Here is a 27,409-nt window from a genome sequence, read left to right on the forward strand (position 1 = left end):
TCCAAGAGATGGGGCTGCCCATTTCGGTCACCAGGTGGATGAGCCCAGTGGCAGCATGGCCACCTGCCACCCCAGGCAGCCTCTCACCCCCCACCAGCCTCACCACACCAGGGCCAGCACAAGGGACCCACCTGGAGATGGCTCTGGAGCTCCAGCCCCTGATGCTTGCCAGAAGCACCCACATTTGTCCGGGGCTTCCCAGCCTGCCCCAACTCTGGGGCATCCACTGGTGCAGCCACAGCCACCAGAAGCCACTGGCATAGGGGACCCATCACCAGTGCCTCTCGGGATGAGGCAGCACGTGCACCGCTCAACACTGCTCCTGCAACAGCATCAGGGACAGCCACGGGGGCTGTCACCAGTGGCAGTGAAGGGGTGGGACAGCAGTCCGCCTGGCACGGCCGCAGCATCTGCCACGTCCGAATGTCTCCGTCTCCCCGGCAACCTGGGTACCAGCGCTGCCTTACTTGCAGCCGAGCGGTCTTGTGCAGCAAAAGCCGTGCTGAATTCATAGCAGGACTATAGCAACCCTCTCCTTCCCTCGCTCTCCCGCCCTTTCCATCCAAAATTCATCATTAAAACATAACTTTGTGGCGAGGAACAAGAAGCATCACGCCAGGGTCACGGGGAGCAGCAGCACTTCTGCCTAGCCCACCAACCACCACCACCACCACGGGGTTCACCAGGCTTTCAGCCGGAGGAACATGGGACCTGTGCAGCAGCCACATGCAGAATGACAGATGCCATCTCAGTGCCAGCTACCTTGAATGGCCTGGGCCATCACGTGCACACGGGAGCAGGATAAGCATCCTCCAGGTGTCGTCAGTGGCAAAGAGACCCAACCTCACCCTCCATCCAGCATGTTCAGTGGCCTCAGAGGCTCTGAAAGCTCTTCACCACAGCACAAAGCTCCCTCCAGCTTCCCCATTGCCCTACCAAGCCTCGTGCCTTATTTGCAGGTGGAGAAGGACACAGGCCAAGACCTGAGTCCTAGGGCAGCATATGGCTCCATGAAGAACTGGCCCTTTCCAGAGGTCCCTGAGCAAGGCCACAGTAGAGAAAACACCAGCCGTGCTGAGGACCCTCTCAGCAGGCTGAGCCGCTGTACGCAGAAGCATGACAAGCACCCAGCCCCCACAGAAGGAGCATCCCCTGGGGAGGCAGGTGAGCCCCAGCACCCCTGACCTGCACCCTGCACGGGGCTGAGCCTGGCAAGCTGCAGTGAGGGGAGCAGATCTCACCCCACAGAACCTGTTGGCATCCCACTGAGCCACTCTCAGCACCTGCTCTTGTAGCTGCTGAGGATGGGAAGTGGCCCAAACGTTGCTTAACCCCTTCAGCAACAGCAAAGAAAGCCAAGAAAGGAAAACCAAAAGCCTCTGTCCCAGAATGAAGGAGAGAGCAGCAAGGGCTGGAGGGGATCCGGGCTGGAAGAAGCCCAGAGAGGTGACACCACCAGCACCCATCTGTTGGAAGATGATGCCCCGGAGCACAGCCATGCCAGGGCCGGGTGCTCACCCGCATGTGGTCCAGCCTCCTCATCCACCCTTGGGAGCAAGCCCTGCAGATCCCCACCTCACACTGCCTGCTCAGACGCTGCCTACAGCTTCACATCCCTTGGGTCCTGCTGTGCCAGTAAAGCTGCTGAAATGCCAGTCCCAGGCGGCAAGTCCTCTTCCACAGGGATCTGAGAACGGACAGCATTTCCCTTCCATCCAGCCCCGGTGGGATCACCAGTTTAGCAAGGTAAGAGCCCACCCCAGCCCTTCACACCCTTGAGCGTGGCACATCACATGGATGGTACATCCCATGCTGGCCGAGCAGACAGCGTCACACGTCAAAGGTGGGGCAAGACCACGGCCCCAGCACAGCTGGTGGGCAGAGAAGCCTTGGACAGCCAGGCAGAGGGGTGCAGAGACGGGTGGGTGCCCCAGCTCAGCCCCGTTGTAACACAGCATGGGGGAAGCCCAGCTCCTCACTGGGCACAAGGCAGAAGAGGTTAAAAGGATCAGCCAAAGCGAGCAGGGCGTTTGGCCAGAAGCCAGCCTTTCCCAAGCTGAGTTTGAGGGAGCTGGCAGCTCTCACCAGCCTTCGGGGCACACATTGCCACATACCGCAAACCTGTTTGCTCAGCCCAGGCCATGGCAGCTAGGATGGCACAGAGCAAGCCTCATTGACCAAGGCATGTCTGAAAGCAAGGTTGGGCCCCAAATCAAGGGGAAGGTGCACCAGCAGCCCCAAGGCAGGGCAGGGGGAGCAGGCACAGCACTGTCCCAGCACCCGCTGAAGACAGCACTGCCACCGAGCGAGCACCCACCCAGCCAGGGTGCCAGCCCAGCCAGGGTCCCACCGCTGCACGGGGAAGGGCAGGGAGGAAAAAGCACAGCTTCATCTTCGGAACTACTCTGTAAAACAGTCTGGCAGTGTTTCTCAGGCAAAAGCTGATCCGTGCAGTGTCCTGGGCCAGTTCTTCTAATAAGGAGCTAATCCTGCCCAGGGTGCCGGGGGGGGTACTCAGCAGCTGCTCTGCTCATGTGCGCTCTGCAGCCACTAGAAACTGCCTGCGAGCAGAGTTACGGGGCTGAACCATCTCAGTGCCGCATCTGGACGGCGCAGCAGGCTCTGCCTGGGGGACGGGGCTGCCCTGCTGCGGAGCTGGCCGTGCCCCGCTGGCCCCTGCACACATTTTGGCGTGGGGAAGGGGCTGCCCAAGAGGTGCCACGACCAAACGGAGCAGTCGGCCCAGGTGGGGATCAGGCTGTCCAGGGAGACACCAGGACCACCGGCATTGCAGCCATCCCTCCCCTCCTACTCCAACCCTCCTGCAGGGACAGCGCTGGGCTGGAGCCCGGGGCCGTTCTGGTGCAGCAGATGGAGGGAGACTGAACCAAAAGCTGCTGTAGTAACAACCAGCACTCTCTGAACCCAGTTCACCCAGCTGCCCGCACGCCCTGTGGCTTACCGCTGCAGAGAGCCAGCAAGGCGCCTCAGAGACACCCCAGAAGCGGGCAGGGGTGCAAACCGTGTGAATCACGCATCACCAGGGAACACTCGTCCTCCACCAGTGACAGTGGAGAGCAGCTCCCGCCCCCACTCCAGGTCACCCGCTGCCTCTGCGGCGATCACCACTCGTGGACAAATACAAGCAGAGGGACGTAGAAACCACGGGTTCAGCCCTCTTGTGCTGGGATGTAGCAGCCAGGACAGGTCAGAAGGACTGGAAGAGGAGAGGAACTTGAGTAGGTGAGGAGCACCTAGAGCAAGGGGAGCCACCAAAGGGAGCCCAGCTCAGGCATGGGCTCGGCCCTGCCTTCTCCCATCTCCTCTTTCCTTCCGAAGGAAGGCTCAAGCTCCGTGACCACAGTCATCATCCTCTCATCTGCAGCCCCAGAAGAGCCCTGTCTGAGGTCTAAAGCGGTGGCTACAAAGTGCCATTTTCCTCAAGGTAATGGTCAAGTCTTGTGCACCACTTCCAAGGAGGATGGAGTAGTTCAGTTGAAAGGGATCTACAACAATCATCTAGTCCAACTGATGGATGACCATCTCCTTCAAGCAAGCTCCCAAGGAGACAGTCCTCTCCCTTCACCCCTGCCTACCAAATCCCAGCAGCGAGCCTTTCACGACATCCATGAGGTAGAATATTTCATCCGCTGTGAAGGAGCTGTAGAAATACAGAGAAATGAGAAGCTCATCGCCAGCACAATCACTGTGCCGTGACCAAAACATCACCAACCCTTCCAAAAACGTGTGGATACTTCCTTTGGCACAAAGCAGCAGCTGGCCCAGGCTGTGCTGACGAGGCTTCGCTGGTCTGGATCTGCCGGGGAGCTGGGACCTGCATCCCACCCGGAATGCACAGCCATGGAGCAGTTCTGCTGTGCCAGTGCTGCCCCAGGGCCCCAGGGCCGGCTCATGAGATGTGACCGAAAGAGGGAAACATGAAATGAAAGAGATCCAGACCTGGGCCACCAATGCCCAGCAGCACCTGGGCCACCAAGGCCACCAGCAAAAGCAAGGGGTTGGCTGGGTACCAGGGGTCACTGCACAGGTGATACGTGTCCTCCTGCACCCTGGGGCACCTCAGTGTGGGGAACCCCAACAGGGACTCACACCCCCATGCAGGGGCAGAGCTGCAGGCATTGCCCAGGAGCCAAACGCTCCCACATTGGCGGTGGCCACTGCCCAACCTCCCAAGCAGCCTTTCTCACACAGATCCCCAGAGCAGAAGCACACAGGCACCCCACCCCGCGCTGGAGGGAAACTGAGGCATGTGGCAATGCAGGATCACGTGTAACCCACCACTGAAGTTGGGCCTGCACCTCTGCCCCCACCAATTCCAAAACTGGTCTTCCAGCATCCAAACTTTTCAGCATAAAGAGATGGTACAAGAAACCCAGTCATTCTCCTAGCTTTCCCTACAGACATGTGCCCCTGGACAGGGGCAGAGCTGTTACCTTGCCAGACCCACAGACCCTCCTGGAGGGATGGTCTTGTAGCACCCCTGGTGAGAAACTTCCCATAAAAACTAACAAGCTGCCCCATTCAGAGCCAGAGACACCTCCAGCCCCGAGGAACACATCGCAGCAGCCCATCGCAGCCCTTGGCAAGGACTCGGATCCCCTGCCCGCAGCCAGGGCACTGCCTGCCTCTGCGCCCTTTGCCTCACGTGGGAAGAAGCCAAACCCCAGTGGGTAGTGGGGTCCCACGGATGCTGTGCACCGGGGCCCTGGAGCAGAGCCGCCCACCCAGCCAGATGGGCCCCAGGGGTCTCTGAGAGGGCCTGGACCACAAGCCCTTGACTCTTCCAGGCATCCCAGCAACTTAATCCTACAGCTCAGACCTATCGCTGTCCTCTCCCGTTCTTCGCTCCCAGCTGCTGGCAGTGCCAGCCTCCCCGGGACATGCCTCGGGCCAGCCCCGCCACGACCCCACGAGCCTGGGCACCTACTCCTGGGGCTCAGATCCACACCCGACAAAACACAACAGCTGGTTTCCAAACATGCCACGTTCCTCAAATCCTCTGCACAAAAGAGAGCATGAAAACTCAGAATTAAGCACGATGTCCCAAAGTCACTCCATCAGCAGGCTAAGACTCGGGCAGCCAGGAGGAGCCTTTCTCTTGGCAAAAGGTATGTTGCCCAACTCCTAACTAAACCAGGAAAAATCCCAACACATAAAGTCAGAACAAGCCCAAGCCCGGCAGTTCTGTGCTTTGGTGGTAGCAGGCCAGATTTCCAGTCCTGCCAGGGGCTTCTGGCAGACGAGCCTCCCTGCAGCACTGGCTCCCTGCTGAGCAATCCCTTCTACACTACAAAATCCACTCAGCCTTATGTGGGATCTGGAAAGGAGAATAAAAGCTTTCAGGATAAACTCACACTGCTTCCAGGGGCTGCTCTCAGCACTCTGCTTGGGCACAATTCAAAACCTGCAAAGAAGAAATCAGATTTGGTTAAAAAGAAAAGGAAAAAAAAAAAAAAACCTTCCCAGAGATGATGGCAAGTGCACGGAAGGATGTTAGCCAGGCACTTCATCACAAGATGGTGCCTGCACGGCTCAAGCACTGCGTTTAGACTCCATATAAATCTGCCTGCTGGAGAATGTAAACTCCAGATTATGTTAGACGCCGCTTTACTCTCAAAAAGACTGATGTGAAAACAGCACCTTCTCATGCAGCCAGTCTGCCCACTGCGTGCGTTGCAAGCCAGCTCTGTTCATTTGAGTGATAAAAGCAAATATTTACTACAGGCAGTGCCGCAGAACCAACACACCTCCGAGAAGTGAAACAGATACCCCCCTGGCTCGCACTGCCGGGTGCTACCCAAGTTCTCCTTTCAGGGCCATCTGTGCCACCCCATTGTCACCTGTCCCTCCGGATCACTGGCGCGATCCCTGTGGTAACACCAAGGGCAACATCTGGCTGGCAGGACTTTTACACCAGGTCATGATGCAGGTCAGCCAGGCAGCACCCATGGGCCCCAGCCCCGCTCACTTGTCCACGGAGTGACCAACAGCTCTGGCACACCAGGAGTAAAATGAGCAGTTTTAATAGGAACAGCCCCAATCCTGCAACAGCATTTTCAGGGCCACTTAACTGCATCTAATGGGGGAGAAAAATCTGCCCAGCAGACACTACAGTTACATGAAGGAGAAAGCACAGTCTCACAGCACAGCAAGGGTTTCTGCTTTTCCAAGGGTTAATTTTCAAACATACCTTCAATCGGCAAGGACCATCCTCCCATGAGCACAGAAGCAAAGCAGGCAGGATGACCCGCCTATGCAAAGCATCCACCTCTCCCATGGATTCAAGCAAAAACCTTTCACTCTCCACAAACAAATATCATCTGTGTGTAGCCTGACACAGCTTGCCCTGAGCGACACCAATCCACGGCACCTTTCCCAAGAGAGGGGCATAAAAACTGCCCCACGTTCCCTTTGGACAGAGTCCCCAAGCAGCACAGCAACATGTAGCGACTGACCCACAGCCCGGCAGCTACCAGGTGGGGCTCCAGCCATTCCCCCCGGGGCAAGGACAGGACCCGCTGCTGTCCCCCAGGCAGAAATGCTGACGCAGTAAGGCCAGGAGCTTCGGCACCTCCAAGGAAACAAAATCACCTTTGAGCAGGGAGAAATTGCACCCCCAAATGATTTGTATGACAGATCCAGAGAGAGAAGGGAGTTACAGCCACCACCGCGTGCATGGTCCTGCCCCAGCTCTCTGCCACTGTCACACGAGGGGAAGCACAGGCAGGATTATGTCATCGTGCGCTGGCTCTCACACACCCCTGCCCACCAGGGACAGATCCCTTTGCAGCCACCACGCAGACTGGTTTTACTCGCTCGGCTGTCTCACTGCATGGGGAGCAGGGGGCAGGGATGCAGCGTGGGGCCAGCCGGCACCAGTGCTGGCTGCACACGCAGCCCCAGGTCCCCCCACCCACCCACCCACCCACCCCACGGGGCCCGTGTCACGGGGCCTGAACACCTCCACGCTGAACGCATGCCCTGGTGCACAGTTCACTGCGCTCCCGGACTTGTAAACTGCATTTTCCCAACACACTCGTGATGACACACAGAGCCGGTGCTGCCCACAGACCAAGGGATGTCACCAGCATGTGGAGGCTACTGTCCCATGCCATTATCTACATGCCCACACCCCTCCATCCCACAGCCCTTGACCTTTCCCTCCTTCACCTGCCTCCTCTTCTCATGCAGATGCCATTGCCCAGAAGCTAATGAGCCAAAGGAGAGAAAGAGCCCCATCAGGAGTAGAGCTCTGCGCTCTCCCAGTGGTAGGACACACAGGTGCCCCAACAAGCCACACTGGGCTGGGGAACAGATTCCAATACGAGCAGCTCCTGCTCCCACCCACAAATGGTTGCACACGGACGTGGGGATCTGTGGGGCCCTCTCCCCAATTTGGCACAGTCTCCATGGCCCTGCTCCTATTCTGTCAAGCCCAGTGATTTTTGTTGGGGGCCCTGTGCTGCTCCCAGGTTCGTACACTTGGCTTTCACCCATCCCAGCTCAAGGGCAAGTCAAGAGATGCAGAGCAGACAGAGAGGCAGATGCATAGCCAGGCACAAGAACAGCTAGCTTTCAAGAGACACAGAAGAAAGAGCATCGTGGAAGTGACCCTGGCACCCAGGGCTTGCCAAGGCTGAACTATGTTCTTCCTACAAGGGAGGATGGAGGATGCAGTCACCAAAGGCAGGGCAGTGGCATTCAATGCTCCCCAACCTGCCAGTGTTAACACTGCCAAACAAAACCCCTGTGCTCTCCATCAGACACTGACTGTCCCTCCTTCCCGTCTTCTGCTGCGTGAGGTAGCATTCACCAGGGCCAGCTGCACAGCAGCAGGCTCTGAGCTATAGACATTTTGGGATCTGAGCTGCTGCATCAATTAGTATCATATTAATGAAGTGTTTCAAGAATACAGGCAGAGGGAGAAGGACCCTCCCCCAACTCTGCTCACTTCTGCTTGCAAACAAGCAGCTCCCCATAACACTCCTGTTAGTGCAAATCCATGCTAGACTGCATTGTGACCTCCTGCCATGCAGCTCTCCCCGGCGCCAGGCCGGTGCATACACCATCTCAGCCACAGACAGTGCCCCGGGCTTGAAAACATCCCACGGTGACCCACTTTGTCACATCATCGTCATCACAGTCATCCAGCCTGACCCTGACAGGGTGAGCACAAGTGCGGGCTGTGGAAGCAGGGGCTGGGACACCAACGGCAGCCAGATGAAGGCTACGGTCCGTGCGAGGGGCAGATCCTGGCCAGAACCGCTGGCAGGCTCAACCGCTGGCTGGAGTTAGGAGGGAGCCATATGCTGAGCCCAGCTCACTCAAATCTAGGCCAGTGCATTGCAAAAATACTGATGGGTCCAATGACCACCAAAGCAGTCCCATAAAAAGAAGCAAAGCAGGCAGGATGACCCGCCTATGCAAAGCATCCACCTCTCCCATGGCTTCAGCAAAAACCTTTCACTCTCCGCAAACAAATATCATCTGTGTGTAGCCTGACACAGCTTTCCCTGAGCGACACCAATCCACGGCAGCTTTCCCATGTCCACCAGAGCAGGCCCATAAACAGGGCAGGGCAGCGCGGCAGCCCCCCGGGGCAGCTTAGCCAAGCACTAAGCACAAGCAGAGAGAGGTCCAGCTGCGCACAGCTCCACCCTGCACTGGGATCTCATCAGCTCTGGTGAGCAGGGAAGGAACAGCCCAGCCAGCGCTCAGCAGGAGATGCCCATGAACCACAGCACCAGGGGCCTTCCAGGTTGCCCTGCCTACACGTGCCAGGCTGCCGCAGCCAGCAGCACCACGCCGGCGTGGGACTGAGCTCCCAGGCTCTTGCAGCACCACAGGAGTGGCCGGGTGGGCTTACAGCGGTGGTGGAAGCTGCCACCAAAACCCAGCATGGACGGCTGTGTTTTCTCTGTATCCTCTCATACTCCCAACTGTCACCCTAAAGTCAGCTGCACTGCTTACAGATTTATCACACATGAGACCAAGGTGACCAATAGGGATTTACTCATGCTGTACTACCAGAAAGCATTTTTCAGTTCCCTGAAGAAGAGCCCCAGTGAATTTGCAGAGGGAATGGCCCCTGCCTCACACAGGCATGCGTATACCCAGCGCCAGATCAGACCTCAAATGTTTCTCTTGTTCTGGCCAGTGCACTCTGCAGGACCTTCATCTATCAGGACCCGCAGTAAATCTCCTAAAAGGCAACACTGCTAAGAATTCAGGCTGGAGGTTTCCCACCCCAAAGTTCACCATGAATGTTGGGCTCATATCCTTGTCAAAAATTGCACCTTCCCATAGCGAGCAGCAGACCCAGCTGCATGACCACCCCTCAGGTCTTAACACAGCACTGCTCTCCCACTTTGAGACCTTTGCCGCATCCCTCTCGTCACTGGAAAAGCAGAGACCCAAAGCTTTGTCAGGTGCCATGCCATCCCATGTTCAGCAGGAGCTTCTGCCAGCAGAAACACTGCCAGATCAATAGTGCACCTAATTAGGACACTTAATTGCTTCTCTCACACATAGGGGTACTGCTTCCCCAATAGGATCATTAAGGAGAAAAACCTGCAGGACCCCTCGCAGCACTGCAGCCCTTCATGCGTGGCCACCTGGGTGACAGTCCTGTGTGGATGGGCAGGAGGAGGATGCAAAGAGCTGGTCCACCCCCCCTTCCACCCCACAGCCTGCCGGGGTACGCACCTGCCTGCCTCTGGCCTGGCCAGGACAGCTTTCTGCTGGCACTCACCCCGGCAAGTACGATTAGCTGATTACAAAGGGGAATGTGTCATTTAAAACGCACAATCAGATTTCCCGGCCCTTCTGCTCATAATAAAATGTCTCGTGAAATGGCTCATTCTGTTCTCCCATAGAAACGCATTTCCCTTCAAAAGCCTGATACGAGGAGAGGGGGGGCGGGGGGGGGAAAAAAAGGCAAAGCCAAAAATATCTTCTGAAAGATACCATGACAGCAACAGATTCACAGGAAAATGAGGTGGGAAGGGGGCTGTGAATGTGTTAAGATCCTGTTTAATCTCTCCCCAGCCACCTAAAAAATCCACCGAAGGCAGAAACGATACCTCAACATTTCCTTTGTGCGAGAGATGACTCCACCCTGTGTTTTCCTCTCCATCCGATACCGGGGGAAGGATACCAGCACACATCTCTGCTCTGCTGCCAGGCAGCGAGCGGGGCCCCGGCAGTGGGTTAGTAGGAGCAGAGGGAGGAAGGAGCCGGTGGGTGGAACCTGGCAGCAGGGCTGGGCTGTGAATCCTCATTCAGTAGCGCCTCAAACGCAGGGAGCGTTTTACGCTAGCACAGCACCTGGTCCTGGCTCCCACCTCACCGCCAATACCTCGCAAAGGAGCATCAGTCTGTGGGACCGAGAAGGGGTCAGGGACAGCAAAGCCCAGTGAGATGGCTGCAGGGTCCAGTTAAGCTGGTGGGCAGAGGGCTGGTTTCTGAAAGGGGGGGACGGAGAGGATACTAAACTGCTACCATATTTCACCTCCACAAAGAGGCCAAGTGCCCGAGTAAAACTGCTGACCTGCTGGCAGCTGCAAATCTGCAGCTTCAGCCTCATTTGCCTCGTGTTTTGAGCACAATAGGGTCAGCCCAGTCTCCTCTCTGCCCTGTGATTCCACCGAACCCGGGGTGCTGCTTACCCAGGCCTGGCTGCTCCTGGACACAGCCGCTTCTGCACAGGGCAGACCCAGCCTGGGGCACTAGTATTGCTCTCCAGAGGGCAAAAGACAGACCATCAGCAGAAGGTGGAAAGAAATTCCTCTTCCAGAGCATTACCATCCAGGTTTTAAGGCTCTGTCTGCTACTCTCACCCTCCCAGACAGCAAACCTGGGAGTGTGCGTGAGCACACACACACTGTAGGCGCAGCACTGACTAATTCTCATCTTCAATTCAGGGCACCCTCAGCTGTGTACTGGGACAAGCAGACATGAATTATTTGCACCGAACCACACACCTAGGGTGCTGGAATGACTGCCCCTTTCCACACAGTCCCACTGCTCCCTGTATAGCGCAAAGAGAGCAAACCTGGGCTCCTGTCCCAGTTGTACAAAAGCTCAGCCCAACAGCTCTTGGTACAGATGCCTCCATGCGCCCCCAAACAATTCACCCCTCCTTGGAGCAAGGCAGGGCAGAGGGAGTAACTGCCATCTAAGACAAGGGACATCCATGGGGCCTGGGCCCAATATCCTGCTCTGCTCCAGGAGTTCGCTGTGTAGATGGGAGGGCTGCTGCAGAAAGCAGCCATTGCTTCCACGATGGCAGATGTGGTTGCCCAGATCTCCTCCGCTTCTCTTTAAGGCAGACTTAGGCCCTGAACAACCCACAACCTTCCACCCAAGGGCTGGGAGGAAAGATGGAAATGCAACCACAAGGAAATACTGCAACACGTCCCCATCAAAGATGGCCTCCTCCCACCATGCTTCCCATCTCCTGTAACCCAGAGAAGGTGATGTGCATGAGAAAGGCTGGTCCACTCAGCAAGCTGCCTCACTGGCAGCAGCGATGCTCAGCTTTATAGACCCAAATGGTACCCAGCAGGTACTGGAAAGGAACTCCCAAAGGAGACAGTTTTCCCCCCTCCCACAAATACATACAACTCCTTCCAGGCTCAAGCAACAGCATGAGCCAACGCTGAGCATGAGTGCAGGCTCAAACCCCAACATCCCCACGCAGGAGGCGGCAGCCAGGGCCAGCCCCTCCACTCAGCACCACTGAACCTCCCAGGTCTCCTCGGCACAATCACCCCGGCTGTGACAAATCCAAACCTGCTGACTCAGAGCCACCCGACTGCTCTAATGAGAACAATAAGCCACGCAGCCATCACTGTCACAGCCTCAGCGCGAGCACATTTTTAGATGCCATATGAGAGTCATGTATTTGTAGCTGCGCAAGTCTTCCTGCACAGGAGCTTCCAGCAACCGGGGACTCAGGAACCTCCACCGTTTCACATTTCTTCTTTTGCATTTATGCTTAAAACAGAGCTTCAGACTCGGCTCAGACCTCCAAGTGACAGGCACCACATGAAAGTCTACTATATAGCTAAACACAGGCCTTACAGACGCCCACGCTGATCTGCCACAAAGCTTAAGCCTGTATTCAGCCCATCTCCTCGCACACGCTTGCTTCCCCATCGGTATCCCAGCTGTCACTCAGGCACCGCAGCGCTGTGCCCAAGGCGGCAGGGAAATAGCCCCAGTCCATAGCCACATAAAATTAAGGCAAAGGACACTCAAGAAATATCTGCAAGACTGGGCAGGAAACTCGGAGCAGGCCCAGGAAGAGCCAAACCCACCCCCTGCCCTTTAACCAACAAGTCATTCTCTGTGACTTCCTAATTAGCTATGGGAAAGATTTCTTCTTTTAAGGACAAAATTAATCAGGTACCTGACTGCTCTGTCTCTGAAAACCTCCTCTAGTAACGCAGAAGTCATCAGCAGTGCTAGAGCAAGGAGGAGTACAGGCAACACAGAGTGACGCTGGAGTTACACACGGGACGAGGGCTCGGTGCTGCCAGCAGAAAGCATGAAAGGTTATTCTGTAAATCAATGAGAGATCCAGCTCCTCACCAGGATCAAGGTCATCACCCAGAGCTTAACAGGGAACTCAACTACCTGGGGGGAGTAAAACTGATTTTTAATATTTTCCCCATTTGACACTGCAATGACTTCTTCAGCTGACCCAGCCACCCCTCCTGGCCACCCATAAACCACATGCCAGAAGACACTTACCCTGGAAGGTTGTTGTGGCGGTGGCAACCATGGCTGCAGCCCAGAAAATGGGGCCCAGCAAGCTCCATGCCTGGGCTGGACAGGAAAGGTACCAAATCCTTTACCCTCCACACACCAGAAACACAGGCTCTCATCTACACTCGTGCTTTTTAACCAGAAATACAACACCGGGCTTCAAAAACCATTTTTAGAAGCTTCCTCCAAAACAAAACGTCTGCCCTGAGAGTTTTAGAAAGTGCCAATTTCTCAAAAATTGGTAAAAATAAAAATTCTGGACAGTTCTAGCTACAACATCAACAAGCAATGAAAACAGCAGGGAAAGAACACAACACCTGCAGCCAAAGCCAGACTACCGTCAGCACAAACACAAGGCTCTGCAGCTAACCCAGAGCTGCATCACACCATCCGCGACACCCTGCACCCCTGCAGCCCAACCCAGGGCCCTGCTATTTACAGTGATGTCTGGTTTAATGACTGCATTACCCTCTGAAGTTGCAGCTAAAGCCATCAAGACAGCGCAAGGATGGCGCAAAGAGGAGAGGAGCCATGAAACCTCCACTCCCTGCAGGGGCTGCAGGCAGGGAGGCTGCTCGCAGCCCCCAAGGGACAGGTACATCATCGTCCTTTGGCATCAAACACGGAGGTTACCCCTGTGTAAGGAGGGAATGCTCTGGGAGAAAGAGTGTGGCTGTGGACCTGCCATACGCTGCAGCAGCCAGGGTCTGCCACAGCTTCCAGAACATGCCCTGCATCCCTGCACGCAGCAGAGGCCGGGGTCCTCATCGAGAGCACAGCTCCAAGCGCCCTGGGGAGGCCTCCACAGACAGGCTCCATGCCTATCAAACCAGACTCTAAAAAAAAAAAAATGAATTAAAGAGTCATTCCCTTCTTGCAAGGATCATCGCCCAAACCCAGCCTTCTCTCAGCTCCAAACTTGTTTGACAGCAACAAGGACATGCAACCGAGGGCCACCAGAACAGCTCTGCAGCCCGCGCAGCCGTGGGCAAAGGGACCTGACACACGCGGAGTCCTCCAGCAAAGGGCGCCGAGATCTGCACGGCAGCCCCAAGGAGCAGACGGTCGTAACAATGTGTTTCCCACACCTCGAGTTGTTTGGAAGCAACAATCCCTTTGGAGAAGTCTAGCATGAGAAAGATGGAGGGCAAGTGACAGTTCGGAGCAGGAAGGAGAGCAGTGCAGGGGCTGGCCTCTCTAGGGATGCTGGAGAAGCCACACCTCATCCACAGCAGTGGAGAAGGGCCTGATCAGGAGTCACCTCACAACATCTACAAAGAAATCAAACACAGCTTTTCTATCGCCTGCTTCTGCCACACATTGTGAATACTGCACATACCCAGACTGCTGTTTGTCCACAGAAGGGTCCCCACCATAACATGATGAAGGCTGGGCATGCCAGAGGGAAACAATACCACCGCAGAAACAGCAAAGATAAATAGTGTTTTATACAGAAACCTCTGATAGAGAAAAGGGCCACGCAGGTCCTCTAGTACAATCTCCCGGGTAACCAGCCTATGGAGAAAATGCTGAGCTCAAGGATACCTCCAGAGCCCACCTCCTGCCATATGACGATACTCCAAAAATAACCACAGAAATATGCGAGGACTCATTCCAAGTTGTTCCTGGCTCGCTCCACATTCTCCCTCTAATGTAAATCGTCTCCCTGAAATCACAGCCCGGCAGTTAAACGCTATTACGGCAACCCGCAGCTCGGGGCTACGGATCCCTGGGGCCGGCTCAGCCCGGTGCAAGGACCCGCCTCACGCTGCCGCCTCCCCGCACTCCGCTTTGCCCCTTCGCGGGTGGGTAGCGTGGTGCCCCGTGTCCCCCCCGCCACCCGTACCCGGCTGAACTCCCGTGGGGTGCCGCGCCCCGACCTCGGCTTCCCGCCCCGCGCGGCGGGCAGGGAGGCAGGACACGATGCGGGATGCGCTGCCCTCCCTCCCACCGCGGCCAAGAAGGGGAGGCCCGCCTTGTAAAAAGCCTTCCCAGCGGGGGGGCTGCGCCTGCCTGCCGCCCTGCCTGCCGCCCTGCCTGCCTCTCCCTTGCGGGCAGCGCACCTTGGGGCTGCCGGCGCTTCCCGACCCCCCCCCCCCCCCCCGCCCCGGCTCTCCCAGGCGCTCACCTCGGCTCAGCCCGCTCCGCTCCGCCGCCGCCTCCCGGGCGCGGCCCCACAGCCGCAGCGGCCGCTGCCTGCGCGCTGCCTGCGCGCTGCCTGCGCCCTGCCTGCGCGCTGCCTGCGCGCTGCCTGCGCGCCGCCCGCCGCCTGCCTGCCCGCCGTGCGGCGGGAGCGCAGCGCAGCGCGGGGCGGGGCGGCCGCTCCCCCCTTCCGCAGCGCCCCGCCCCGCGCCCGCGCTGCGTGGGAACCGCCCACGGGCCGCGCCGCGGGCCGCGGGAGCTCCGCGCTGCCGCCCGCGGCGGGCAAGGCTCGGGGGGGGGGGGGAGAGCGGCGGCTCGGCTCTGGTTCGGCCCCGGGAGCACGGAGGGTGGGAGGGGATGCCGCCGCGGCTGTTTCCACGCACGTCCCGCGCGACACCCCCTCCCCGCCCCCCCCGACCGCGGGCAGGGCCCCGCAGAGGCACCCAGGACCTCAGGCGCTGCGCTCCCCTTTCCCCCCGGCCAGCCCAGCTCGTACGGCTGCACCAGCCGCCCTGCGCCCCCCGGGGCCTCCCGTCCCTGCAGAGCCTCCTCCTGACCCCCCCCCCCCCCCCCCACGCCGAACCCCCTCCCCGGGCTGAGATTTCCATAACCGTGAAAGGAGCTTCCCCTCAGTGGGACGTGTCGGTGGGGTTTGCAGTTCCCCAGGGGCGGCTGACCCTCCCTGGAGCGCCCGGGGTGCCCACCCGGTGCCCACCGCCCTCGAGCACTGCATGCGGTGTTCGCGTGGGGCGCCCCGAAGCCAGTCCCAGGAGATCTGCACATCATCAGATGAGCCGATTTGTGTCTTTCGGGTGTGTCGGGGCGAAGAGCCCCCTCCGAGAGATGCAGTTGAAAAGGGAGGTGCAGCTGCTCCACCGCACATGGGTGCGCCCACAGCACGGATGCTCTGGGTGCAGGGGTTCGCCCGGTGCGTGGATGCACTGGGGGCTCAGCGTGGCTGCCAGTGGCCATTACGGCCACAGGCAAAACCTTTGGGGATGTCAGATCGGTGCTTCTGAACAGGAAGGAATGAGACTAGAGGCTCGCTTCGCACTCAGCCCTCTTTGTCTCGCCGATGCTGAGGAGCGAAGGACAGAGGGGACGTGTCACGCAGGGGTTAGTGCTGGGTCTGGTTTCCTCGCTCCCAGAGCCTGTCCTGACTTAGCACCCAACGCCCACTAGCACTTGCTGCATCATGTAGGACTCCAAGCAGTGTGCTGTGCCCCTGGGCTTCCCTGCAGGGCCTTTGCTTTTCTCTGTTATCTAGTAGCACATCTGCCACCAGTTACTGTATTGGTCCTCTGAAGTTAAAAGGGTGCAGCTCTGCACGGGACCCCAGGGAAAGGGAGGTCTCCAATGATGACGAGGAGGCCTGGGGATTCTTCACAGCGGGGAGAGTCTGACCTGGCTGCCTCTGCCTGTCCTCTGCGAGCCAGGGCTGGCCTGGGGCAGCTCCTCGCGGTGTGTCAGCACGTGGTCGCATGTCTGGCTGCAGTGGGTGCCAGGGCTCTGGGCTGGCTGCCTCCAGGTGAGCTCCTCAGCTTCCTCACCAGGAGCCTTCAGGAAACCTGCCCTTACCACTCCTGCAGGGAGCCTGACCCCCACACCACCAGGGCTGGGACCAAGTGCTGGAACAAGGCGGGCGGTTTTTTACTGCTTTGTAAAGTGCCTCCTTTATTAGCCACACTGAGGCTTTTTTCCTGACAAACCACATACCAGCAGAGAGTACCAGGAACAAAATGAAGCTGCATGGTCCAGTGGTTTGAGCCAAGGCAGCGATGCCAGCAGGATTGTGGGCTCTAATCCCCTGCTGAGCTGTTGACTCACTGTACAAACTCAGGCAGGTCCTGCTTCTTTGTGCCTCGGAGAAGCCCAGCTGGAAAGTTGGGTAAATAGCAGGAACCTCTTGGAAAAAAAAAAAAAAAAAAACAAAAAAAAAAACAACCAAAAAAAAACCCACCACATCGAAGCCAAGCTTGAGGGAGGGCATTCATTTACAAATAAAAGACATTTCAACTGGCTGCTCATATTCTTCTTGCAGGCATGGTGTTCTACTCTGGCCCTCCACCTCTGTGCATCGTGAAGGGGCGATGCTGAATAGGTGCTTTACCTGGCTGCAGGGGTGGCTGTGCTGCAGGTGACATCGTCTGGGTGTCATGCTGTGCTGAATGTGTAGGGAACTTGTACAGGTGAAAAGTTGCACTGTATTGTTGCAAAAAATAATTGCAACTGTGGCTCTGTGCAGCGTCTTGAGGACTGTTACTGTTTGTTTTAATCTTTCAGGTCATTCAAAGGAAAAATAGCAATTTCTGCTCAGTGAGTCAAGTTCTGCCTTACTCTAAAATAAAATATAGGAAATTTAAATGTTAAATTCATTTTTAAGTGAATTTGGGTCAAATAAGTCAGTGGGTAACCACATCGGCAGAGTTATGAGCACAGATATCCTTGATATAGTTCCCCAGTACCCACTGCAGGGAGCTTCCCCTTGGGAAGCCAAGGAGCCAGAAGAAGAAGGTGTAGAACAAATTCCTCCAGTGAATCCCTTGCTCCTCTTCTCGCACTGGTGCAAACAGTATCTTCCAGTTACCACCAAGCTAAAACATTAAGCTCTTCAACAGTCCTGAAGACATAGAAAATGCGAGCTATGCACATACCTGGTTGTATAGCCCTCTGCCTGCTGAAATGAGGAAAAGAGCTTAATTTGCAAAATAATCACCTGTGAGCTATTGATCACCCCACCATGTGCTGGACCTTCTTCTGGTTATTCAATAACAGACAAATGAGCTTTCCTGCACCCCTGTCAGATTCCTGCTGCAGTGATGGGAGCGATGGAGATACCTGCTCCAGCCACACATTGCAGATGGGGTGGTGGTTAGGGGTCAGTAAGACTTTTTTTTTTTTTTTTTTTTTACCCCCAGAAAACATTGAGAAAGTATAAACTTTACAAGGTTTTGGGGAGCTTAGCTGAAAATTTAAAGACTTTAAAGAAATTTAAAGGAGCTGATATTTGTTCAGTTATTTTTTCAGATAAATCAAATGCATTTCCAGAAAAGTTAGTTGTTTTAAACACCAAAACCAGCCATTACGCAGCTGGGTGGAACTGCCTCCCTGTCTGCCCAATGGGCACTTGGAGACCTTTGTTGTCCAGCCCTGCACAGGGGAAACCTTTGAACCTCCCACAGCAGCACTGTGAACAGAGGAGCTTGCAAACCCTGCTCACTGCCGGGCAGCTGCTCCGTGGGAAACCCTCCCTGGGGAGTCAGGTCATTTTTGCAACCCAAGTGAGGATCTCCTGGCCAGATTCCCATGGTCCGACAGAATGAACTTGAAATAACACCATAAACCACAAATGCCCATACTAATAAACGAGGACTGGCACAAATTGCAAGGGCTTGCAGATGTTTCAGGGTTCAGTGTTAGGACAGGTTTGGTCACCAGGCTCTTGCCTCTTTGAAAGCCTCCAATGTCTTTCATTCCAGCAAGTTTCCCCCCTTACAATTTAACTCTGCAGAGACTCTGGCCTGGCGTTATGGGATGGAAAGCAAAGAGGATCAACGCATCCTCCAAGGTAGTGACCCTTGAGTGTATCTCTACATGGAAACCTGCTCTTTCTTGGAGAAGATAGATGACAGAGGGGTGCAGCTGTGAAGAGGAAACCTCCTCCAAGGAAGAGCACCTTGGAGCTATTGGAGCTTCACCTTCTGAGCACAGGGCAAACTGTTAATTAGCCCTTGCAATACCAGTGTCGGGGAAGCGCACCGCCAGTTATTAACAATCATTGCAAAGTATTCTTCATCAGACTTACAAGGATGCAGCAAATGTTGACGTGTGGTTGTGTTCTTCCTCCCTTCCAACACAAGGTGAACGTGCACGTGTGTGCATACACGTGCACACACACGTGCACGCTGGTGCATGGCCAGCTCTGCCTTTCCAGGCAGGAGGCACTGGCCGGCACAGGGGTCGAGCCCTGCCTGTGAGCCAGCTCCCAGGCTACGGGGTTCAGCAGAGGAGCTGGGTGCACCCAAAACCTTTATTCCATAAAGCCCAGCAGCACGGAAAAAGGGGTGCACATGTCTGTGTGTTTCTGGGAGGAGGTTATTTTGGGAATCCCCGCCTGAGCTGCTGTTAGTGCTGATGCTCTGCGATAACAACCTTTCATGCCTCTCACTTGTTTATGCAGGGCATGAAAAGGCCCTTTGTGCAGCTTGGGGAGCTGGCTGCCAGCTGGGATTAGTGAGAGGCTCCCTGTGTGCTCCTCAGCTCCATCCCCCCTCGGCAAAGCTGTGCCCACAGGGAGGCACAGGGGTGCCCTCGGGCTGCGGAGGGTTTGCAGAAATGGTCACCCTGCAGGAGAGGGAGCACAGCTCCTCCTGTTACACTCCTGAGCAATTTCTGCCCTTCACACATTTTGGACGATTGAAAACCAATGGTGAGCTCCAGCTCCTTCTACTCCAGGAGCTCTGGGCAAATGTTTCCATCCAGATAAAACATTTCCAGCTCTTGGTGCCATCTTCCTTCAGGCTGTTTGAGTGGGATCCAAAGCTCAAAGAAGTCCGTGGGACTGAGATGTCATCAGAGACATCACATCAAGTTCTTTATTATCCCTGCGTGTCTGGAGCCCTGAAGTCTTGGGGGACAAGCAGGCCTCCCACTGCCTTCACCCTCTGCTTCCCAAGAAACAGGACCCAGTACTCAAATGCTGTCAATGGCTGTTGATCTTCAGACAGTTGGGTGTAACTTCAGACAGTTATGCACAGGGTCGAGAACTAGGAGCAAAAGGGGCAGGAAATGCATTTTTTAAATTCAACTCAAAGCAGTTAATGGCCTGTATAACAGATATGACACATCCCACCTTGCAGGGGTAGCAGAATTGCACTGGAAAGAATTGCAGCACTCCTGGGAGACAGGGAGGAAGGAATATTCGCCCACTTTACAGGCAGGGAACAGTGAGACACGGGTTGGGCTGTGGGTTGCCTGATGCCACCCAACAGAGCTATAACGAGGTGCAAAGTAACCACAGAAAGCACCTGTGCTATGGCCATCTCAGCAGACTTGGGGGGTAGGTGGGGTCCCCAGTCAGCCGTGAGGTTGGGAGCCACCAGCAAAGAGAGTGATGATATTGGCAACGGATTGCTCCAGTGCTGTGAGCTGCAAGGGGAAGGAGGAAGGGCTGGGCAGGTCCTGCTCCCCGCTGCAGCCCCAGCCCTCTGTTCATGTCCTGCCCCACGCAGGCAAGAGCCCTGTGGGAGCTGATCCTTCCTTAGCTGGGCTTTCTGCATGGACTGGCTGGATGTGGTCGTGGGCTGGGATTCCCTGGGGAGCATCAGTCCCATCCTGTTTAGGAACATAGCGAGGCCGAGGCTCTGCCCCAGACTGCAAGACAGGCAGAGCAATGGGATATCCTCTGTCTTTCCATCCTGACACTGCCAGGGAAGTACAGTTCTCCTGAGGGGAGCCCCTGGCACGGCTCTGACATGCTCTGATTAAAGGGAAGGCTCTGACAGCTTAATTAACTGCCAGCTTGAAGATGGCAGGGATTGAACAAAGATGAGTCTGACACCAGCCTGCCCCACTGAGAACAGCTGAGACCCCCAGCAAAAACCTGTGGCACCAAAGAGAGAGAAGACAGGGAAGGATGAAGAACAAAGTGCAAAGCAGGGAATGGATGTGGTCATGTTTGCTCCTTTAACCTATTCTGGTAACCACCCTGCTGACGAAACCACTCTGAGGCACGGAAGATTAGGTTGATGTCCCAGCATCCCTCAATGAAGCATCTGGTCCTCTCACGTGGCTCCTGTATCCCTCAGCTGCCCTCGTTAGAAGGATGCTTCTTAACAGTGGCTGTCTAAATCACTCTGCTTTGGGGCGTCACAGAGGAGGGTACAATATTAATTACAGTGTTGCAGCAGGAGTGCTGACTTGGGGGACTGCACCAGCGGAAAATGGTATTTCTGCCCAAGAACCTGAAGCCCAAGTTATTACTTCCCCGTGCAAACATTTTGAGACTGTATGGATTTTTCTATTGAGAATCCCAGGCATGAAGGGAACGCTCAAAAAAAAAACAAACCAAAACAAAACCAAACCAAAAAAAAAAAAAAAAAACCACCAAAACCCATCTGTTCTGGATTTCGGGTTACCAGTTACAACACCCAGTGTCCCAGCTCATGGATCCAGGTGACTATGTGAAAATCTCAGTTTCTAACACATTTGGGTACAGCAAAGACAGGAAAATGTGAAACCTAAAGGCTAGAATGACAGAAAACGAATCAAGAAAGGGTCATCTCTTGATCTAAGAATGATCTAAGGGTCTGTTTAGGTGGAAAAGGCACCAAGCCGTGGGGGACTACTGTAATCATCCAGCCTGGTGCCTTGCACAACAAACCCTGGAGATCTGGCCCCACAGCCTCCCAGGAGGCCCAGGACTGATGGCTGAGCAGGCACGTGTCTGTGGGAGGGAGAGCTGAGGGGTGACGGCCACTGACCACAGTCTGAAGGAAACGAATGATCTCCGCTGGATGAGCAGCGCCTCAGCCGTAATGTAAGTATCTCCAATTACCAGCCAGTAGGTCTTGCTGCACATATCTGGTTACAGAGCACTCTGTGATGCAGGAGCCTCCCCACACTGGTGTCTCTGGCTCCCACACACACCTCTGGGCATTCTCCTGGAGAAACCCAACCAGCTGAAGTTCTTCAGTCTGCTGCTGCCAGGCAGGTTCATCTGACCCTGGCTGGGCTAGCACCCCTTTTTGGACCTCTTTCAACTTCACAGATGATGCCAGTGAATATTTGTGGGTTTAAGACACCTTTGAGACTCCATTTCATATAGGAATCGTTTGGGATGGGTGTAGGAAGAGCGGAACTTTCTTTACCAAGGGTCCCCAGGAGTCTGTGCTCCATCCCTGGGCTGAAGTTAGCTAAGTGGTGGGCACAACCCCCTTCCCTGCTGAAGCACAGAGATAGGGAAGTTGTTGTAGGGATGTGGGTCACAAGGAGCAGAGGCTTCCCTCCAGCATCTTCAGAGCAATTAGTACATCTCACGGTTACTGACAGTGTCTTCCTGGGATGTCTTCTAAATGAAGGAAATCCATGAAAACTTTTCCCCTGGATACAATGACATAAAACCACCTGGGCTGAATGACATTATTGTGAGGGCTCTGCTGCAAGGATTTGCCAGGGACAATGATAAAGGACTCTAGTCCTTTTGCAAGCTGAACAGCTTGCAAAACCCCTGATAAAGCCACATTTAGTCCTAAACACTCTGGACTGAGGTCTGGATCTTGGCAAAGCACTCACGGGTTTGGATGCAGGATTCACGTGGTTCCCATCTCATGCCAAAGATGCCAGAGTACATGCCAGAAATTCACCCGGTGACATCACACTGATTGGAAGCAGATCCCAATGCCCTAAGTGTAGCTGGAGGGTGCTCCAACCTTTCCTGAATAAAAAGAGACTGGTCTCTGACATTTTCCCACCAGCCGCAATCACGCTGCTAGTCATCAGTGGGGCAGCAGGCACTGGGGAAGCCCCTGCAGGGCACCTGGGGGGAGTTCTCTGAGCAGAGCAGTGATGTGCTTGGCATTGGGAACCAGAAGCCTGTTGGCACAGGAGACCCCGCACCAGCAAGCACTTTACTGGGGCTCTTGGCCTTTCTGCTTACTTGACTCCTATGGAGAAGCCCTGAGACTCATTTTCCTTTCCAGGAGAGGCACTAAACTGCTTACGGCCCCTGTGCTGCGGAGGTTGGCATGGCAGGGCAAGATTACATAGGTGGGGTTAGGTCAACTAGAGCCCAAGTTCCTTCTGGGAAGAAGGAAGGGATTTATTTCAAATTGATTTACTCCTGTCCTGATTGCTTCAGCAGTATCTTACAAACTTCTTCATCCTGAACCTGGAGTACAGAGTGGGCAGGGTGGATGCTGCCAGGTCCTGGCCATGGCCAGTGGGAAGCTGGGCAGGAGCAGATGTGCTTGGGGAATGGGGAAGAACCAGCATCCCTAGGCCTTGGTGATGACAGACCCTGGGTGACCACCCCTGGGGACCACCTCCAGGAGAGCAGGGCCACTGGTCCACAGCCTGTCTCACAGGCAGGGAGTGACTGGGACAGACTCAATGGCCTAGCTCTAGGCAGCATTGTTTGCAAAATGAGTGCTGGGGGCAGTTTCCATCAGGCAGGAGAGATGGTCTTGATCAGCACAAGAGCCTGCTCTCCCATCTGCTTGTGATGGAGAGATGGCTGCTTCATCTGGAGCCTCCTTTGCTTGCTAGCTCCCAGCCTGTGCCATTTGCTGTTCTGACATGGGATCTGCTGAAGGCACAAAAAGGGTTTAGTTTGCTCTACAGGCAAGAGTTTGGATTGAGACTGACTTTTCCCAGGCTCGTGAACGTGACCCAGGTCTTATCAGGGCAGGGGCCTGGTGGCAGGCAGAGCAGGCGCGCTCCTTGGCAGGCACCTAACTCACTCCCCACTGGATCCCAGGCAGTCTCCAAGATGCTGAGTTCCTACTGCTTTGTCCAAAGCCTCAGGAATATCAGCCGTTGGTCCACCTCTGATGGAAGCTGGAGCTCTGCAGCCCCTGGGACAGCAGAGCCTCTTCCTGACAACTGACCAACGGGAGGGAGAGTCGGGGACGCCAGGGAGCCTGCGAGCAGCTGGACCCAAACCTGGTCAGATCACCGGTTTTACTGTCACTGCCAGGTGGGAAACTGCTGGTGCTGGAAGCAGGAGCTTTGCCTGCTCCCTCCGTCTGTATGCCAGCTGGAGCAGGCAGGATGGCTGCTGATGGCTGGCTGGACCTACACAGGAGGCTCCCCAAAAGACAAGGGAGGTCTCCTGCCCCCCGCAGACCCTCCCCGTGCCCACTCTCCTGCCTGTCTCTTCTGTGGCTGGTGGCAGCCCGACAGCCCTGGCCCATTGCAGCATGACAAGTGTCCTGCCCAGGCGTCGGGGTTCCCCACCAGCTGGGAAATTTCCACAGAGAGGCAGGCAAAAGCTGGGCCAGTGTTGCTGTTTTAGGTGGTGGTGCAGGGTCAGAAGCTGTGGCCCTCTCCAGCCTCCCAAAACAGGGAGGTACCTGCCTTCCTGCTGCTCTCTCCAAGTGGCTCTGTCTCATACTTGTCCCGCCCTGGAGCACAGGACTTGCTCCCAAATGATGGGGGGCTTCTGTGAACTGAGACCCAGCATTGCTCCGCTAACCTGACACCTACCTGGTCCTGTGCAGTTCACCCCTCTTCCCTACTCCAAATGCCTCGGCAGGTGTGTAGAGGGCACTCCCTCACCACTGGATATGCTGGCCAGAAGCATCTGGCAAACTGAAGGAAGTCAACAAGAAAAGCCTGAGCCAATATTGCTAGATTACAGCCATCTCTTCCAGAGAGGATTAGTGGCCAAATCCCCAGCAATAGGCTTGCAGCCGTAGCACCAATGGCCATGGCCACGGGCGGGAGGGCAGCGCAGAGACCAGAGCAGAGCCCAGCCCCAGCTGGGGCCAAACCCGCTGCCAAAACCCAGGGAGCAGCTCTCCTCTCCTTCCCGTGGTGCAAGGGAGACTGTCTGCACCTCGCTCACTCTACACAGCCTCAGTCCAAGAGCCCCCAGCCAGGACCAGTGAATTGCCTGTGGCTGTCCCATGGGCAGGATGATGCAGGGATCTCTGCACCCTCCTGGGACCCCTGAGCCTTGGGGTCCCAGATACGTGGGGTGGGTACAGCCATCGCTTCCCCGCTGTTGTATCCATCCTGGGCAGCCCTGAGCCTGGCCTGGAGGTGGCCTCTCAGCAGTGTTGGCACTGGAGAGGCACTGGCTCACCTTCTCCCTGCATCTGTCTACTCCAGCCCTTTGCAGGATGTGATCGATGCCCCAGGGTCTTGCTGAGCTCTCCTCCTCTGCAGCCCTGGCCAGTGGTAGTTCTCCCCATGGTGCCCAGTCCCACAAGCTGCACAAGAAGGGGGTCATCATGTCCTCAGGGAGGTTCCAAGTGAGGACACGGGACCTTTGACCTCCACCCCACAAGTGCCATGGGACAAGAGGAACATCCTTGTGGGGGATGCCACCCCACTGAGACATGGGAACACAAGCCCGCAGCTGAGCTGATGAGAGAAGTCACGGCTGGGGAAACAAACCCTGTTTTGTCCCAGATTTCTGCCTCCCTGGATTCCAAGCAACCTCCACTACAGCTTCTGGCATGGGCTGCCCCCGACCACAAGGCCAAGGGCACAGAGAGCAGCGAGCAGCCTCCCCACTGTGGCTGTGGGGCTGCCAGGGCTCAGCTCCCCCACACGCTGCAAAAGCACTTCAAACACCTCCACAGCCAATTTCCCTGGCCCAGGCATCCTGGCAGCAGCACGCGGTGAGATCCCAGCCTTATTATTGCTCGTCACACACAGGGTCACGAATAATATTTGGAAAATAAAGATCTGTGCACAGCCAGCCCTAGCCGGGGGCATTCAGCACTCAGCTGGAGCCTCTTTGAGCAGCACAGGATCAGGCTTGAAGGTGGGGTCTTCTTTTCAGGGTATTTATTTGCATTGCTGAGACATCCAGTCCTCTGCCAGCTTCTGCTGGTGCTGGCTGATGGGACCAGAAGTGAGGAGGAGGGAAGGGGCCTGTGAGGGCAGCCTGCCCCGGTGCCAGCTCTGCTCCCTGGCTGGGGCTCCGGTGGTTGCCGTGGTCTTGCTCGACCCCTCGCAGGCTGCGTGGGGCTTGCCTGAGGCTCCCCCAGCCTCAGCCCCATGAGACGGGGGCCGAGCACAGGCCCAGCGAGGAAAGCAGGGGGCTGCTGGGGAAGGGCTGGGGCTCTGGGGGCTTCACACTGCCTGCTGCTCCCCCTCCAAAGCACACTGCTGGCAGCAGCAAAGGGCCCACGTGGCTGTGGTGCAGGGTGTGCTAGGCAAGGCAAGGAGGTGCAGGAGGAACCTCTCCTGAGCCCTGGTCCTGCCCCAAACACCCTGGGTGAGGAGCTTGTGGCAGCCACGGAGGCCCTGGGCTCGGTGACACACTCCAGTTAACCAGTTTGAGGGACAGACGTAGGTATTCGGCACTTGTCTGGATCAGGCCCTCGTTGGTTGCTGTTCTGAGATGCTGGAACCTGGTGAGGAGCCCACCCGGGTGGCAGAGCTGCCCCTGCACCTGGGTGGCATGGGGACCACCAGCCAGCGCTGACAGCTAGCTGCGACTGGGTACACGCTCTTGTCTTTCACAACAAGGAGAGCTGGGCATCCCCAGTGCCAATGGTCAGCTGGGGCCAGGGGGACCTACTCCACCCCTTGCACTTTCCCTATCTCCCCTGCAAAGTCAGTATTTGAGAGGTGTCAGCCACATCAGCAGCTCCCCACCTCCTCCTTTGGGACATAACCTGCAAGTAGCTCAGCCTAGCAAGGTCCCAGCTTATAACCTCGTCATCCTCAACACGTGTGCTGTCCCTGTCCTGGAGGGACTGGTGTGGGTGCCAGCTTCCTTTCTTCAGGGCTGGCTACAGGAAGACGATGGTTAATTGCCTTCGTGAGTAGGCAGTGCTGGCAAGCTTTGCGCTGAAGGTGCTCACATGGACAAGTTGTCCAGGTTGCTGGGGTCACTCAAACAGTCAATTTTCTGAAAGCCCTGACATGCTAAAATTGAGGCTGTTATATGAGACCTGGACCAGACATAAGCACCAGCACAGAAATGTCAGTGATTTTCTCTTTGCATAAACCAGTTGGACTGGCTTGTAGGAGGACTGGGGAATTCATCCTGCCCCCTTGGCTTTGGTGCTTTGCACATAAGACACATATTCAGCCCTTGACTTTCTGTCCACCCGTGTGGCAGATGCGCCAGTGCCAGCCCTGCCCATGCACCAGGGCCGGGTGTCTGGGAACCTCTGCAGGCCCGGTGGCTTGTGCTGGTCATTCTGGCTGACAAATCACTCCACGGCCAGAGGAGACACAAAAAAAACAGACTGACACACTCCTCTGGAGCACCACCTGGCTCCCCACTTTCCTGGTCCTCCCGCCAGCACTGGCTGGCATCGCTCACCAGCTCCAAAAGCCCCGCAGACACACTGATTTATTTGGGAAGAGGAGAAAGGTTAATGGCTGGTGCTATGGAAAGCAGTCGGTGAGCTGTGTTGAGTCAAGAACTGTGCTTTTCAGTGCTGCAAGGGCCGGAGCAGGCTGGAAAACTCTTTCCTCACTGCTTCAAAATGTAAGAATGTGCCCTGCAAAGGCTCTGCAGGTCTGCCCGAGCCCCTGAAACACAAGCTTCCTGGCAGCAGCTCCAGAATCCCCACAGTGGAGCCATACGTGCTCTGCCTTGTGTCCTGCTGAGCCTCCAGGCCACACATGCTAGATGAGAAATGTGGGCTGCCAATATCTGCAGGCAGCGATCACACCCTGGTACATGTATGGTGACACCTCAGCAGGTCACACTGCACATAGCTGCACTTCAGATGGATTCAGGGATCAAGCGTAGGCTGGGATCCATGTGCCCACCTAGACTTGATGC

At 56.1% G+C, this 27,409-nt stretch overlaps 1 protein-coding gene across 9 annotated transcripts in view; it reads right to left on the reverse strand.

The window, feature by feature from the left end:
* Nucleotides 1-15,015, reverse strand: part of EPB41L1 (erythrocyte membrane protein band 4.1 like 1) — a 70,458-nt gene extending 55,443 nt beyond the window's left edge. For 4 of the 9 annotated variants that reach the window (XM_042800759.1, XM_042800760.1, XM_042800761.1 and 1 more), the window contains exons 1-2: nucleotides 14,921-15,015; nucleotides 5,376-5,425 (exon numbers count right to left, since the gene is read on the reverse strand). The gene's annotated coding sequence lies outside the window, so the exon portion shown is untranslated. The remainder of the gene's footprint in view (nucleotides 1-5,375; nucleotides 5,426-14,920) is intronic. The other 5 variants (XM_042800765.1, XM_042800764.1, XM_042800763.1 and 2 more) reach the window with 3 other exon arrangements.
* Nucleotides 15,016-27,409: the final 12,394 nt, after the last annotated feature.

Source organism: Tyto alba, unplaced genomic scaffold, assembly GCF_018691265.1.
Source record: "Tyto alba isolate M040663 unplaced genomic scaffold, T.alba_DEE_v4.0 Super-Scaffold_33, whole genome shotgun sequence".
Classification (NCBI taxonomy): Eukaryota; Metazoa; Chordata; class Aves; order Strigiformes; family Tytonidae; genus Tyto; species Tyto alba.